This window comes from Nomascus leucogenys, chromosome 1a (assembly GCF_006542625.1).
Source record: "Nomascus leucogenys isolate Asia chromosome 1a, Asia_NLE_v1, whole genome shotgun sequence".
Classification (NCBI taxonomy): Eukaryota; Metazoa; Chordata; class Mammalia; order Primates; family Hylobatidae; genus Nomascus; species Nomascus leucogenys.
In genome coordinates, this window is record NC_044381.1 from 93,781,500 (window position 1) to 93,797,413 (window position 15,914).

Below are 15,914 nucleotides of genomic sequence, written 5' to 3' on the forward strand. Positions count from 1 at the left end.
TAGGGTGTGTGGCATGAGTTGACACTTGGGGAAGCTCCCTCTCAAAGACTGTTTTCCCTCTGTTTTTCCGCAGAATCTGAGATTCCATCATAAGATGAGTCCTCGTTAGCTGGCTCCAGCAGTTGCTTACTAAATTGTATATAACTTTGTGCATCTTCCATTTGCCTTCCAGATTTACTCTCCACCCTTCCTCACCTTGCTCTGTAGGGCCACTGTCCTGTGTGGATCACTTCAACAGCTTTGGCTTTCAGTAGAGTTCAACCAATGAAGATCCCAGCAGAGATCAAGAAGAGAGGGCAGTGAGGGTGGTGTTATTATTGCCCAGCTTCTTTCCCAAAAGGTTGTCTTGGGCTGGCTAGGGTCCCTTGACTGAAGGGTCCTTCTCTCAAGGAAGGCGTCTCTCAATGGCTCTCTGAAGAATCTGCATCCTCCCATCATCCTTCCAGGCCTAAAGGTGGTATTATAAAAGCCCTGATACTGCTGTGCCTTGTGGCTCTCCTACACACTGCATGCACATGTAAATAGTACCTTTATTAAACCCACTTTGAGTTACACTAATTTGGGTGTGCCATCTGTTTCCTCCTGGGGCTTTGATAGAGACACCTCCCTGGAAGCAAATTATTAAGCTATTATTGGCCATAAACATCCAATTATAAATTAGTTTGTAAAACTGGTTTTCAAGGAGGTTGGACTCAGAGGGAATGAGACATAGGACAAATAAATCTTCACAGAGTTAAAGAGAAACAATACAATGCAACAAAGAGAGGAAGGGGGTTTGAAACTGGGAGATTTCAGTTTGAATTCCAGATCAGCAGTTTACCCCAGGGCCTCATTTTTCTCATCTCTAAAATGAAGGTTTTAATTTTTAAATTTTATGATTTTTTGGAGACAGAGTCTTGCTCTGTTGCCCAGGCTGGAGTTCAGTGGTGCAATCTTGGCTCACTACAACCTCCGCTTCCTGGGTTCAAGTGATTCTCCTGCCCCAGCCTCCCGAGTAGCCGGGACTACAGGCGCGTGCCACCACGCCTGGCTAATTTTTGTATAAAATGAAGGTTTTTAAATAGAATAATGACTTTCAATCTGTGTTCCACAAAACCCCACAGTTCCCAAGAGGTACCTCAATGTCCAACAACCTGGGAAGTGAGAGATGTAGAGAAAGGACAGGAAGAAAAAGACAGATCCCAACTCTACTTCAACCAGGACAGCTTTGCTCTGTCTGCTTATAGAGATTTCTGAGGTGATGTATACAAGACTGGATATTCCAGCTACCAATATTCTAGGGAAAGGTGAGCTGTGGGACATTTTTGTGTGTGTGTGTGTGTGTGTTTATTTTTTTAGAGATGGAGGTCTCGCTGTATTGCCCAGACTGATCTAACTCCTAGCTTCAAGCAATCCTCCTGCCTTGGCCTCCCAAGTAGCTGAGATTACAGGGGCAAGCCACTGTGCCTGGCTAATGTGTGCATGTATTAGTCTGTTTTCACACTGCTATAAAGATACTACCCAAGACTGGGTAATTTATAAAGGAAAGAGGTTTAATTTACTCACAGTTCTGCATGGCTGGGGAGGCCTCAAGAAACTTACAAGCATGGCAGAAGGCGAAGGGGAAGTAAGGTACCTTCTTCATAATGTGGCAGCAGAGAGAAGGAAGAGGGACTTCCAAACACTTGGAAAATCATCAGATCTCTTGAGAACTCACTATCACAAGAACAGCATGGGGGAAACCGCCCCTTTGATCCAACCACCTCCCTCCCTCCACACATGGAGATTACACATGGAGATGAGATTTGGGTGGGGACACAGAGCCAAACTGGCTAATTTTTAAATTTTTAGTAGAGACGAGGTATCACTATGTTTCCCAGGCTGGTCTTGGACTCCTGGGCTCAAGCGATCCTCCTACCTCTGCCTTCCAAAGCACTGGGATTACAGGTGTGAGCCACCATGTCTGGGCTGGGCTACTTTAATTTATTCTTCTAAAATGCTAATTACTTTAGATTTTGGGAACCAACAGACATATTGATCACATTTCAAATGGTATCTGGCCAGGCACAGTGGCTCACACCTGTATTCCCAGGATTTGGGGAGGGTGAGGTGGGAGGATACCTTTAATCCAGGAGATGGAGGCTGTAGTGAGCTATGATTGCACCTCTGCACACCATCATGGGCAACGGAGCAAGTCTCTGTCTCTAAAAAGCAAATAAAATAAAATAAGATAAAATGTATCTTAGACACACTTCAAAAATTCTGCACATGCTGCAGATGTATCAGACACACTTTTTTTTCTTTTTCTTTTTCCACAGGCTGGTGGGGTGGAATAAGACACACTTCTGACTAAGGAATCAGGTTGTTACTAAAGAATAGTGATTTTTCTCTTTGAGATAAGCCTTCAGAAGGTCACTTGATAAAGAAATCACAGGAGAGTAAGGGTTATTATGATATTTCAAAAATAAATGAGTTGAAACCATCGACTGCCTTGTTTTCAGAAGGCAACCAGCAGAGGGCACTCTAGGCTTTATAGACTGCAGAAAATGCAAGTGGATCCCTCCAGAAGTCGGGGGTCAGTGCCTTAATCTTTATCTCCAGAAAGATACTTTCAGCTTATTATTATTATTATTATTATTATTATTATTATTAGACGGAGTCTCGCTCTGTCGCCCAGGCTGGAGTGCAGTGGCGCTATCTCGGCTCACTTCACTGCCACCTCCACCTCCCAGGTTCAAGCAATTCTCCTGCCTCAGCCTCCCGAGTAGCTGGCATTACAGGCGCCCGCCCCCACGCCCAGCTAATTTTTGTATTCTTAGTAGAGATGGGGTTTCTCCATGTTGGCCAGGCTGGTTTCGGACTCCTGACCTCAAGTGATCCACCCGCCTCGGCCTCCCAAAGTGCTGGGATTAACAGGCGTGAGCCACCCTGCCAGGCCGATACTTTCAGCTTATTAAGAGCTCGCCTGTTGGATGACTGTAGAACATTTTCTTGGTAATGAAAACCGAAGCTTCTGAATTCACAAATAGCCATGTTAATCAACATTTACAAATAATTGTAAAATAATTTCAAGAGAATGAGAAGATGAGCCACAGACTGGGAAAAACTATTTACAAAAGACTTATCTAATAAATGACTGTTATTCAAAATATATAAAGACCTCTTAAAACACAAGAATAAGAAAAATAACTCGATTAAATAATGGGCAAAAGATCAGAACAAACTCACCAAAGAAAATATACAGATGGCAAATAAGCATATGAAAAGATTTTCATATGTCGCTAGGGATATGCAAATTAAAACAACAATGAGATAGGACCACATACCTATTAGAATGGCAAAAATTCCAACACTGAGGACACCAAATGCTGGTGAGGATGTGGAACAACAGGAACTCTCATTCACTGCTGTTGGGAATGCCAAATGATACAGCCCCTTAGGAAAATAATTTGGCTGTTTCTTACAAAACTAAACGTCTTACCATAAGATACAGCAATTGTGTTCCTAGGTATTTACCAAATAAGTTGAAAACTTATGTCCCCATGAAAACGTGCACATCAATGTTTATAGCAGCTTTGTCCATAATGGTCAAAACATGGAAGCAATATGAAAATGTCCTCAGTAGGTGAATGGATAAACTGTGGTACATCCAGATAATGGAATACTATTCAGCACTGAAAATAAATGAGTTATCAAGCCATGAAAAGACATGGAGGCACCTTAAATACATATTACTAAGTGAAAGAAGCCAATCTGAAGAGGCTACCTATTGTATGTTTCCAATTATATGACATTCTAGAAAAGGCAGCCAGGCATAATGGTGTGTGCCTGTAGTCTCAGCTACTTGGTAGGCTGAGGCAGGAGGATCACTTAGGCCCAGGAGTGTGAGATCAGCCTGGGCAACCTAGTGAGACTGTCTCTAAAAAAAAAAAAAGAAAGAAAGAATTTTTTTTTTTTTCAGATGGAGTTTCACTTTTGTTGCCCAGGCTGGAGTGCAATGGCACAGTCTCAGCTCACTGCAACCTCCGCCTCCTGGGTTCAAGGGATTCTCTTGCCTCAGACTCCCGAGTAGCTGGGATTACAACTGCCCGAGACCATGCCCGGCTAATTTTTCTAATTTTGTATTCTTAGTAGAGACGGGGTTTCACCATGTTGGTCAGGCTGGTCTTAAACTCCTGACCTCAGGTGATCCACCATCTCAGCCTCCCAAAGTGCTGGGATTACAGGCGTGAGCCACTGCGCCTGGCCGAAAATGTTTCAATATTAAAAATAAATAAAAACTTAAAAAAAATTAAAAAGACAAAAGGAAAAACCAGAAATACAGGGGTTGGGGAAAAATGAGGGATGAATAGTCAGAGCATAGAGGGTTTTTAGGGCAGTGAAACTACACTGTATGATACTATAGTGATGAATACATGTCATTATACATTTGTTAAAACCTACAGAATATACAAAACTAAGAGTTAATCTTTTTTTTTTTTTTTTTTTTTTTTTTGAGACAGAGTCTTGCTCTGTCACCCAGGCTGGAGTGCAGTGGTGCGATCTCGGCTCACTGCAACCTCCACCTCCCGGGTTCAAGTGATTCTCCTAGGAATACGCAAATTAAAACAACAATGAGATACGACCACATACCTATCACCTCGTAGCCTCCCAAGTAGCTGGGATTACAGGCACCTGCCACCACGCTGGGCTAATTTTTGTATTTTTTTTTTTTTTAAGTACAGACAGGGTTTCACCATGTTGGCCAGGCTGGTCTCAGACTCCTGACCTCAGGTGATCTGCCGCCATCAGCCTCCCAAAGTGCTGGAATTACAGGCATGAGCCACTGCACCTGGCCTAAATGCTAATGTAAACTATGAACTTTGGGTGATAATGATGTGTAAATATAGTGTCATCAATTGTAACAAAGGTACTACTTTGGTGCAGATGTTGACAGTGGGGAAGGCTCTGTATGTATGTCTAGGAAAGGAGTATATGGGTTATCTCTGTATTTTTTTTTTTTGTGACAGGGTCTCGCTTTGTTGTCCAGGCTGGAGTGCAATGGCACAATCTCGGCTCACTGCAACCTCTGCTTCCTGGGTTCAAGTGATTCTCCTGCCTCAGCCTCCTGAGTAGCTGGGATTACAGGCGTGAACCACCACAGCTGGCTAATTTTTGTATTTAGTAGAGATGTGGTTTCACCGTGTTGGCCAGACTGGTCTCAAATTCCTGACCTCAAGTGATCTATCCGCCTAGGCATGAGACACCGCGCCTGGCCATCTCTGTACTTTCAATTTAATATTGCTATGAACCTAGAACTGCTCTAGACAATAGTCTATTAATGGTAGCTCACACCTGTAATCCCAGCACTTTGAGAGGACAAGGCAGGCAGATTTGCTTTGAGCTCAGGAGTTAGAGACCAGCCTGGGTAACATGGCAAAACTCTGTCTCTACCAAAAAAAATACAAAAATTAGCCAAGCATGGTGTCTTGTGCCTGTAGTCCCAGCTACTCAGGAGGGTGAGGCTGGAAGATCACTTGAGCCCGGGAGGCAGAGGTTGCAGCAAGCCAAGATCATGCCACTGCATGCCAGCCTGGGTGACAGAGTGAAACTCTGCCTCAGAAAAAAATAAAAAGATAAAGAAAATAGTCTATTAAAAGCAATAATCCATGCTCACTTCGACAGCATGTATATTAAAAATTGGAACAATACGGAGATTAGCACTGACCCTGCCCAGGCTGACACGCACATGTGTGAAACGTTCCATATTTAAAATAATAATGAGAATCCAATGTTCTTGTATCAGTGTTCCCCATTATTAAATTTGTTCTTTTAATGAGTCACCTAGTGATACAGGTTTCCAGGAGATAATATAACCATGATTATCAGGATTTCTTTTTTATTTTTGAGACGGAGTTTCCCTGTGTTGCCCAGGCTGGAGTACAGTGGTGTGATCTCAGCTCACTGCAGCCTCTGCCTCCCAAATTCAAGCGATTCTCCTGCCTCAGACTCCCAAATAGTTGGGACTATAGGCATGCACCACCACACCTGGCTAATTTTTGTATTTTTAGTAGAGACAGGGTTTCACCATGTTGGCCAGGCTGGTCTCGAACTCCTGACCTCAGGTGGTCTGCCCACATCTGCCTCCCAAAGTGCTGGGATTACAGGCATGAGCCACTGTGCCTGGCCAGGATTTCTTTTATTATTTATTTATTTTTATTTTTGACACAGGGCCTTGCTCTGTTACCCAGGCTGGAGTGCAGTGGCACAATAATAGCTCACTGAAGACTCAATCAATCCTCCCACCTCAGCCTCCTGAGTAGCTGGGAATACAGGTGCACCCTAGCACACCTGGCTAATTTTTTTAAAAAATTTTTGTAGAGATGGGGACGGTGGTGGTTTCCCTATGTTACCCAGGCTGGTCTTGAACTCCTGGGCTCAAGCGATCCACCAACCTCGGCTTCCCAAAGTGTGGGATTATAGGCATGAGCCACCACATCTGGCCTACCAGGATTTCTTAATCCTCAGCACTCTTGTCTGAATCCACATTCATTGCCTGAACTCAAATGTAGTGGAGACCTATTTTCACATCAGCCTTTAATTAACCCTGCAAAACACTGACATGCTCTGAGCAGCCTGGCAGGACAGCAAACCATGCTCTTTTTCACCTTTTATCACCAGTGTACAAAATAGGATTATAATTTCCCCCACAAACATCGAGAAATAACTAGAAGTTTACCAGGAATAAACTGTTAGGTGCCTCAGATGCAGCAAAGTTCTTCTGGAGGTTGGAGGAAAGCTAATATTTGCTGAAGACCTAGTATTCAGGCATTTGGCAGGTGTTCAGCACACACAATCTCATTTCATGCCTCTGTGACCATGTCTATCTTATGGCTAGGGAAACTAAAGTTGCCCAAGGATACTCGGCTAGCTAGTGGCAGAGGTAGAAAGAAGCAAACCCAGATATTTTTGGCTCCACATGCCTTTTCTTCAGAGGAGCTACCTCGACCTGCATTCAAACACTGCCACAATTTTCCCTGGCACTTGCTGGGGTATGCTTCACAGTGGGGTCCATTTGCAGTGATTTCTGATTTTCCATATTTTAGAATTTTCCTGTTGCTTGCAATATGTCTTCTGTTCTTATGAAACTGCCCAAAACCAGGGCAATGGAGGTTTTTCTTTTCTTTTTTTTTAAAAAAGGATCTTTTTTGTAGGGGCTGGATGGTGGGGGTGGAGGTTCGGTGAGGGCAATGAAGGGAGACTGGTTTTTTATTCTGCATACTTCCATAATGTTTGATTATTTTATGGTTAGAATTTATTCATGCATTACTTTTTTTTGAAAAACAGAGAAGGGGCCAGGCGCGGTGGCTCACGCCTATAATCCCAGCACTTTGGAAGGCTGAGGCGGATGGATCACAAGGTCAGGAGTTCAAGACCAGCCTAACCAACATGGTGAAACCCCGTCTCTATTAAAAATCCAAAAGTTAGCCGGGCATGGTGGCGCGTGCCTATAATCCCAGCTACTCAGGAGGCTGAAGCAGGAGAATTTCTTGAACCCGGGAGGCGGAGGTTGCAGTGAGCCGAGATCATGCCACTACACTCCAGCCTGGGCAACAGAGCGAGAGAGACTCCGTCTCAAAAAAAAAAAAAAAAAAAAGAAAGAAAGAGAGAGAGAGAAGGAAAAAAAGCAGCTTTCTAGGCAAATACATGAAAACAATGTAGAAAGAGCCACAGTGCAGTATATATTCTATTTTTATGTTATATTTATAGTAATTTGAATATAAAGACCTCTGTTGAGAGGAAAAAAAGAGGACCAAAGTTTCATTATATGAAATTTGCTTCTCTTTGTCCCTCACACCCTACACACAGAAACACAAACAAAAGCCTCTCATTGTTTCCCCTGATGGAACAACGATGACTAAGTGGCTGCATAAATCATCCAGAGTTACCAAAACTTCATTCCCAGTCATTTGACACCATTTAGGGAGGACTGTGTTGGAAATGTGCAGCTGTTAAAGTCCCCACCACCCCCACTTAAGAATTAGGAGGCATAAGAATAGGAAAGTAGTCAATACTACAGTCTCTAAGTGGAATATGGGTGTTTCATTTAAACAGTTATTCCAAAAAAAAAAAAAGTTATTCCATTAATTTGAGGGTGAAAATATAATTCTCTCTTCCTTAGTCATAACTCAGGCACAGACTGTTTTCAAAATAAATTGAAGGCAAGAAGATGGAAATTTTAGAGTTTGACTTGCAAATTAGAACCCGATGAATTTATTCACAGTCCAGTAGACAAGTCTACAGTAAGGTTTGTACTGGTAAACTGGAATGCTGTGGAGTTAATTTCTCAGAGATGAAGAAGGGGTTAATAATCTCACCCTGATTATTCAGTATCTACTGAGAAGAGTTTACCACAGAGATGCAAGACAATAGAGACTGCATGCCACGTCCCCCTCTGCTATGACACACTCACACTGCTTTCAAACCATGTTAATACCATGGATTGTGAATGCTCTACTCATTCTAGTTATTCGGGCAAAAATCCTCTTGTTAGTTGGCAAGAGCACCTCAAACCTCTTTTCAATGATCAGCAGTTAGTACTCTACTTTCCCTTGCTCACACCACCTGAATAATCAGGAATGCCTCCAAATTCATCAGTGCCTCCTTCACGGGGCAAATTATGTATACTATACATATACACACACATATATACACACATATGCCCATATATGTATATATAAATATATAGAGCTATATACTTATACATATAAGTGCACATGTGTGTGCGTGTGTGTGCACGTGTGTGTGCATGTGTGTGTGCATGCACGTATGTGTGCACGTATGTGTGTGTATATAGTGGCATGCGCCATGTAACAACATTTCAGTGAACCACAAACCACATATACAACAGTGGTCTCATAAGATTATAACACCATAGGCCGAGCGTGGTGCCTCACGCCTGTAACCCCAGCACTTTGGGAGGCCGAGGTGGGCGGATCACCTGAGGTCAGAAGTTTGAGACCAGCCTGGCCAAAATGGCGAAACCCCGTCTCTACTAAAAAAACAAAAATTAGCTTGGTGTGGTGGCACACGCCTATAATCCCAGCTACTCGGGAGGCTGAGGTAGGAGAATAGCTTGAACCTGGGAGGCGGAGGTTGCAGTCAGTCAAGATCATGCCACTGCACTCCAGCCTGGGCAAGAGTGAGACTCCATCTCAAAAATAAATAAATAAATAAATAAAAGATTATAACACCATATTTTTACTGCATTTTTTCTGTTTTTAGATATTTGTAGATACACAAATACCATTGTGTTACCACTGCCTGCAGTATTCAGCACAGTAACGTGGTTTGTAGCCTAAAAGCAATGCCAGCTGCACCGTATAGCCTAGGTGTGTAGTAGGTTTGTGGTAAGTACACTTGATGATGCTCATACAATGATGAAATTGCCTAACGATGCTTTTCTCAGAATGTATTCTTCATGGTTAAGTAATACATGACTGTGGGCATATATATATATATATATATATTCATGTGTCTTAAGAAACTGAGAGTTATATAAATTTTCTCCTTTTTGAGACAGAGTCTTGCTTTGTTGCCCAGGCTGGAGTGCAGTGGCAGGATCTCAGCTCACTGCAACCTCCACTTCCAGGTTCAAGCGATTCTCCTGCCTCAGCCTCCCGAGTAGCTGGTAGTACAGACACCTGCCACTACACCCGGCTAATTTTTGTGTTTTTAATAGAGACAGGGTTTCACCATGTTGGCCGGGCTGGTCTCGAACTCCTTACCTCAGATGATCCACCTGCCTTGGCCTCCCAAAGTGTTGGGATTACGGGCGTGAGCCACCGTGCCCGGCCAGATTTTCCTTTTGCCTGCCTTTCTGTTTTTTTCTCTGATCTTTTAAAAATCAAATTAGGCCGGGCGCGGTGGCTCACGCTTGTAATCCCAGCACTTTGGGAGGCCGAGGCGGGCGGATCACGAGGTCAGGAGATCGAGACCACGGTGAAACCCCGTCTCTACTAAAAAATACAAAAAATTAGCCGGGCGTGGTGGCGGACGCCTGTAGTCCCAGCTACTCGGAGAGGCTGAGGCAGGAGAATGGCGTGAACCCGGGAGGTGGAGCTTGCAGTGAGCCGAGATTGCGCCACTGCACTCCAGCCTGGGCGACAGAGCGAGACTCCGTCTCAAAAAAAAAAAAAAAAAAAAAAAAAAAAAAAAAAAAAAAAAAATAAAAAAAAAATAAAAATAAAAATCAAATTATTCACTGACAACCTTGTTCTTTATAAACATTTAAATCTAATTATATGTTTAAGAGCTAGTTAACAAGTTGAGTGGATTTGCTATAATTATTGTAACTACATTATGTTCACCTATTTGATATTTTTACTTCATTTTCTTGGCTCTTAAGACTTTTTTTTTAAACTGTGCTTTTTAGGGAGTTTCTTAATTTATTGATTTAGTTTGCCTCTTTTTTTTTTAACAATCCAGAAATTTATTATTTTATATATCAAGAAGTAGTACAGCAGTGGGGCGGTTTTGCAGTTGGTTAACTCAGTGGTTCAATGTTGTCAAGGACACAGATTCTTTCCATTTGTTCCCTGATCATCCCAACCAAATTGGCTTTTGTCCTCCAGTTTGTCCCTTTATGTGCTCCTCGGCAACTTCTCTTCCTGACGATTATGCTTGGGTTTCTCCTTCTCCACAGCTCCCAATGCCTACTCCTGTTTGCTTACCTAAAGGAGTCTTGCCTCAGGAGATCTGAGGTCTGGGGCTTTGAGCTTCTGGCCTGGCCTCCACCCTGCCTCAAAAAGTTATCTGATCTGACTCCAGCTGGCATAGCTCTGGGCCCCAATGCCCCTCTTCTGGCCTGGTCTTGGAATTAATTCACATTCTTTTTTTTTTTGAGTCAGAGTTTCGCTCTTGTTGCCCAGGCTGGAGTGCAATGGCACAATCTTGGCTCACTGGCTTATTGAAACCTCCGTCTCCTGGGTTCAAGCAGTTCTCCAAGTGAGCATCCCAAGTAGCTGAGATTACAGGCATATGCCACAGGGTTTCATGTTGGCCAGGCTGGTCTTGAACTCCTGACCTCACGTGATCCACCTGCCTCAGCCTCCCAAAGTGTTGGGATTACAGGCGTGAGCCACGGCACCTGACCTAATTCACATCTTGAATTAAAAACCATAAGCAGCTCAGGGATGAAATTCATTGTCTATTTCTCATTATCTGTGCACCCCATTGCTTCCTCACCTCTGAGGACACCCCACTCCCCTGGTTTCTCTGGGTCTCCAGCATACCCTGCTGCTTCTCTTCTGGCCTGGAAGTCTCCCAACATTCAGACGGGTTCTTCTCGCAAAATATTCTCTCCTCTGGGAAAAGTTACCCATTTGCGGCTTCTCCTCTCACTCTTTGTAGATCCTTCTTGACCTTACCTAGGGAGAGATTCAGGTCTCATCTCCAACCACAGCTTGTAACCTGAATATTCGGTCATTACTGTGAGTTGAATGTGCCCTTAGCTGAATGCCCCCACCTTTACTGCCCAGATCTGTCATTGTGCGCATGCTGTTAACATTACAATTCTATTCAAATATTGTTTAAAGCTGAGAACTGAGAAATGGTGGGATTATATTAAATACAAGTCACTTTTTTTTCTTTAAGTACATGGATCAAAAGTGAAGACGTAAAATTACTGGGGCTTGCATTTAGTTACGAGACCCACTGAAGTGGATAAAATTAATGGGAAAACAACAGCTCTAGCTCCAAAAAGGAAAGGGCTGAATTTCAGAAATCGACTGGATAAGACATGACAATTAAGTGAAATGTGTGATTTTTTTTTTAATTTTTTCTTCTGGATCCTGTATTTTAAAAACCTACAAAGGGTATTATTGGAATAACTGGGAAATTCTGAATATGGAGTGTATTTTCAATACTACTATTGTATTAATGTAAAATTTCCTGAGTGAGATACTTTTATTTTTATTTATTTATTTATTTTTTTGAGATGGAGTTTCACTCTTATTGCCCAGGCTGGAGTGCAATGGCATGATCTTGGCTCACCACAACCTCCACCTCCTGGGTTCAAGTGATTCTCCTGCCTCAGCCTCCCGAGTAGCTGGGATTACAGGCATGCACCACCACATCTGGCTGATTTTTTTGTATTTTTGGTAGAGACGGGGTTTCTTCATGTTGGTCAGGCTAGCCTCGAACTCCTGACCTCAGGTGATCCACCCGCCTCGGCCTCCCAAAGTGCTGGGATTACAGGCGTGAGCCACCGCTCCCGGCCGAGATACTTATTTTATAGTTACATAGGATAAATATTTTTATTCTTAGGAGATACATGCCGAAGTATTTTTGGATGAAGTGTCACAGTGTCTATAGTTAACTCTTAAATGGTTCAGCAAATGATTTTTAAAAAATAGAACGTAAATGCAGTAAAATTTAATTGATAAATCTGCGTGAACATCTGGTGACATGTGGTGTTCATTGTACTACTTGCAACTTTTCTATCTTTGAAATTTTTCAAAATAAAAATTTGTGAAAAAGCCGTGACAGGTGGACAGTCACCACTCTGACATAAGGACCGTGTGTGTGTGTATGTAGGGGATATCATAGTTTAAGTTTATATTTAGAAACTTTAGCAGTATAATCATTCAAGAAAGAAGATCACATCATTTTCTATTTAAAACCTCCATTAACAGTCTAGTGGGTGAAAGGGCTGGTGAGTGATGTTGCTTCCTGAAGGCAGAGGCTGACTCTATCCCCTCTCTGAAGCCTCCACCACTTGCACAGAACCCTGTTTGCAGGGTACAGGCCCCACAGAGGAAGTTGGCCGTGACTCTCACTGCCGTAACTGCTCAGGTACAGACACAGTTCAGTTGCTTCTATCTCTTGGGTTGGGTCGTCCTAGGAGGTGGGGAGTAACATGTCAGTCCTGCCAGTTGTCAGGCTCTGGTTTAGACTTTCACATATGTTATCACATTCCAACTGCACAGCCTCCTGGTGAGGGAGGAATTATCATCCCCATCTACAAATGAGAAAACAAAGTCCAGGAGTGGTTTTCAGCCAAAGCCACAAAGCTGGTGAGTGGTGGAGCTGGGATTCCAATGGAGTCTTTCCACCAGAGAAAACCTAACAAATACAGTAACAAAGCTGGTCTGTCTCACTCCACACGTCCTAACTGAAACACGACATGTCAATCTCAGATAATTTACAAAGCTATCAGCTGGGTTTCAGAACAAATTTGCCCATTTGCTACGGAGAAGCTGAGGTCCTCTAAGCCTGCGTTCATCAACTAGAGGGTTGTCCAGATCCCACTGCTGCCCACTGTGTTTTTGAAACAAGTCAAATCAGTTTGGCTATATTGTTTGCTGCTCACTATCACCGTATTAAAGATTTGTGAGGGGCACTGCTACTGCTGCTGCACTTCAGGGTATGAGTCCATTCAGTGTTTGCTTTCTCACCTCTCTCTAGGCTGGCAGTGTTAGGTGTTTGTTGTGGTTGTTGTTTGGGTTTATTTTTAGAAAGTGACTCAGTAATTAATTTCCTAAATTTCAATTACCTTACTTCCTACCGTTGGTCCTCCAGGTCCAGTAATTTCAACAATCTGGGTATTTTTTCGTTTTTCTTTTTTCTTTTTTGAGACGGAGTCTCGCTCTGTCGCCCAGGCTGGAGTGCAGTGGCGCTATCTCAGCTCACTGCAAGCTCTGCCTCCTGGGTTCACACCATTCTCCTGCCTCAGCCTCCCGAGTAGCTGGGACTACAGGCGCCCACCACCATGCCCGGCTAATTTTTGTATTTTTGGTAGAGACGGGGTTTCACCATATTGGTCAGGCTGGTCTCGAGCTCCTGACCTCAGATGATCCGCCAGCCTCAGCCTCCCAAAGTGCTGGGATTATAGGCGTGAGCCACCGTGCCGGGCTGGTATTTTTTTTTTTTGAAAATATAATTGAAACTAGATATGAACTTTGTTTTCATTTTTTTTTCTTTTCCAAGGAAAGGCTATTTTAAAAATTTAAAGTAATACATTTATTTGTTTGTTTCATTTATTTATTTATTTAATTTATTATTATTATTTTTTGAGATGGAATCTCACTCTGTTGCCCAGGCTGGAGTGCAGTGGCACAATCTTGGCTCATTGCAATCTCCGCCTCCTGGGTTCAAGCAATTCTCCTGCCTCAGCCTCCCGAGTAACTGGGATTACAGGCACTGCCACCAAGTCCAGCTAATTTTTGTATTTTTAGTAGAGATGGGGTTTCACCATGTTGGCCAGGCTGATCTCGAACTCCTGACCTCAGGTGATCCGCCTGCCTTGGCCTCCCAAGCTGGGATTACAGGCGTGAGCCACTGCACCCAGCCTATTTATTTGTTTTAATTTTGATTTATTAATTTTTTTAGAGTGGCTGCTGCTTGTGGAGCAGGGCTAACCTGTAGGCAGTGAGCCCAGAGTTGCCTAAACATTAACATTTTTTTTTATCAGATCAAAATCTATAACAAGAGCTACTACTGATGATATGCCAGAAATTGTGCTAAGTGATTTCTACGTATTGTGTCATTTGCTTCTTGCAACAACCTTGTGGTTAGGTATCCTTCTGAGCCTTAGAGGAGGTTAAGTAACTTGTCCAGGTCAGTCAGCTAATACAGCGCCGAGGTAGAGCCGAGACTGGAACTCAAATCTAGCTAACACCAAAGTGTAAGTTCTTAATCACAGCTGTCTCCTAATTATAAAAACATATGTATTCATTGTAAAAATATTTGGAAAATATGGAAAGTCTGAAGAAGAAATCAAATACCTCTGAAATCCTATCTACGAAAAGCAATCACCAGTAACATTGTCGTTCAACCTTTTTCTCTGCACATATATCTTTTGCCTATAAATGATATACATTTTTGCATAGAATGTTCAGTCAAAAGCAGGAAACAAGACAACACTGAATAATCCTGCTTCTTAAAAATATGTGGAAATGATATATAAATAAGAATTTTACTCCACATTCTTCTTTCTTTCTTTCTTTCTTTCTTTTTCTTTCTTTCTCTTTCTTTCTTCCTTTCTCTTTCTCTTTCTCTCTTTCTCTCTCTCTCTTTCTCTCTCTCTCTTTCTCTCTCTCTCTTTCTCTCTCTCTCTTTCTCTCTCTCTCTCTCTCTCTCGCTTGCTCGCTTGCTTGTTTGCTTGCTTGCTTGATGGATTCCTGCTCTGTTGCCCAGGCTGGAGAACAGTGGCATGATCTTGGCTCACTGCAACCTCTGCCTCTTGAGTTCAAGTGATTCTCCTGCCTCAGCCTCCTGAGTAGCTGGGATTACAGGTGCCTGCCACCACACCCAGCTAATTTTTGTATTTTTAGTAGAGATGGGGTTTCACCATGTTGGCCAGGCTGGTCTGGAACTCCTGACCTCAAGTGATCTGCCCGTTTTGGCCTCCCAAAGTGCTGAGATTCCAGGCATGAGCCACCACGCCCGGCCCTTCATCATGTTTTTTAAACTTAACATTTAACATAACATTTAAATTTTATATATATATATATATATATATATATATATATATAGAGAGAGAGAGAGAGAGAGAGAGAGAGAGAGAGAGAGTGCTCCTACTACATGTCAGCTGAGGTGCTAGGCACTAGGAGAGTGGTGAGCAAAAGAGGCACAGTCGCATCCTTCAGTGGGTGAGCAATCTAGTGGGGGAGATAAGCATTAATCCACTGATCACAAAAAAATTAATCCATACTGTGATTAGAAGGGAAGGCACATGATGCTGACAGCACACACCACTGGAGAGACCTGTCCTGGTCTGAGGGATTATGGACAATCTCTCTGAGAAAATGATCCTGGGCTTGAGATCTGAGTGAAATGTAGGAGTTAGCTGAGCAAAGACGCTGCGTAAGAGCATTGGCGGCAGTGGGAACAGTGAGTGCAAAGGTCCTGTGCCAGGAAACATCACAAGGCATTTTAGCAACAGTCAGTGTTGC

At 42.9% G+C, this 15,914-nt stretch overlaps 1 non-coding gene across 1 annotated transcript; it reads left to right on the forward strand.

Annotated features, from left to right (window-relative positions):
- Positions 1 to 5,627: 5,627 nt before the first annotated feature.
- LOC115836033 lies at positions 5,628 to 5,731 on the forward strand. The gene has a single exon (XR_004031035.1). It is a non-coding gene; the product is annotated as a U6 spliceosomal RNA (small nuclear RNA).
- Positions 5,732 to 15,914: the final 10,183 nt, after the last annotated feature.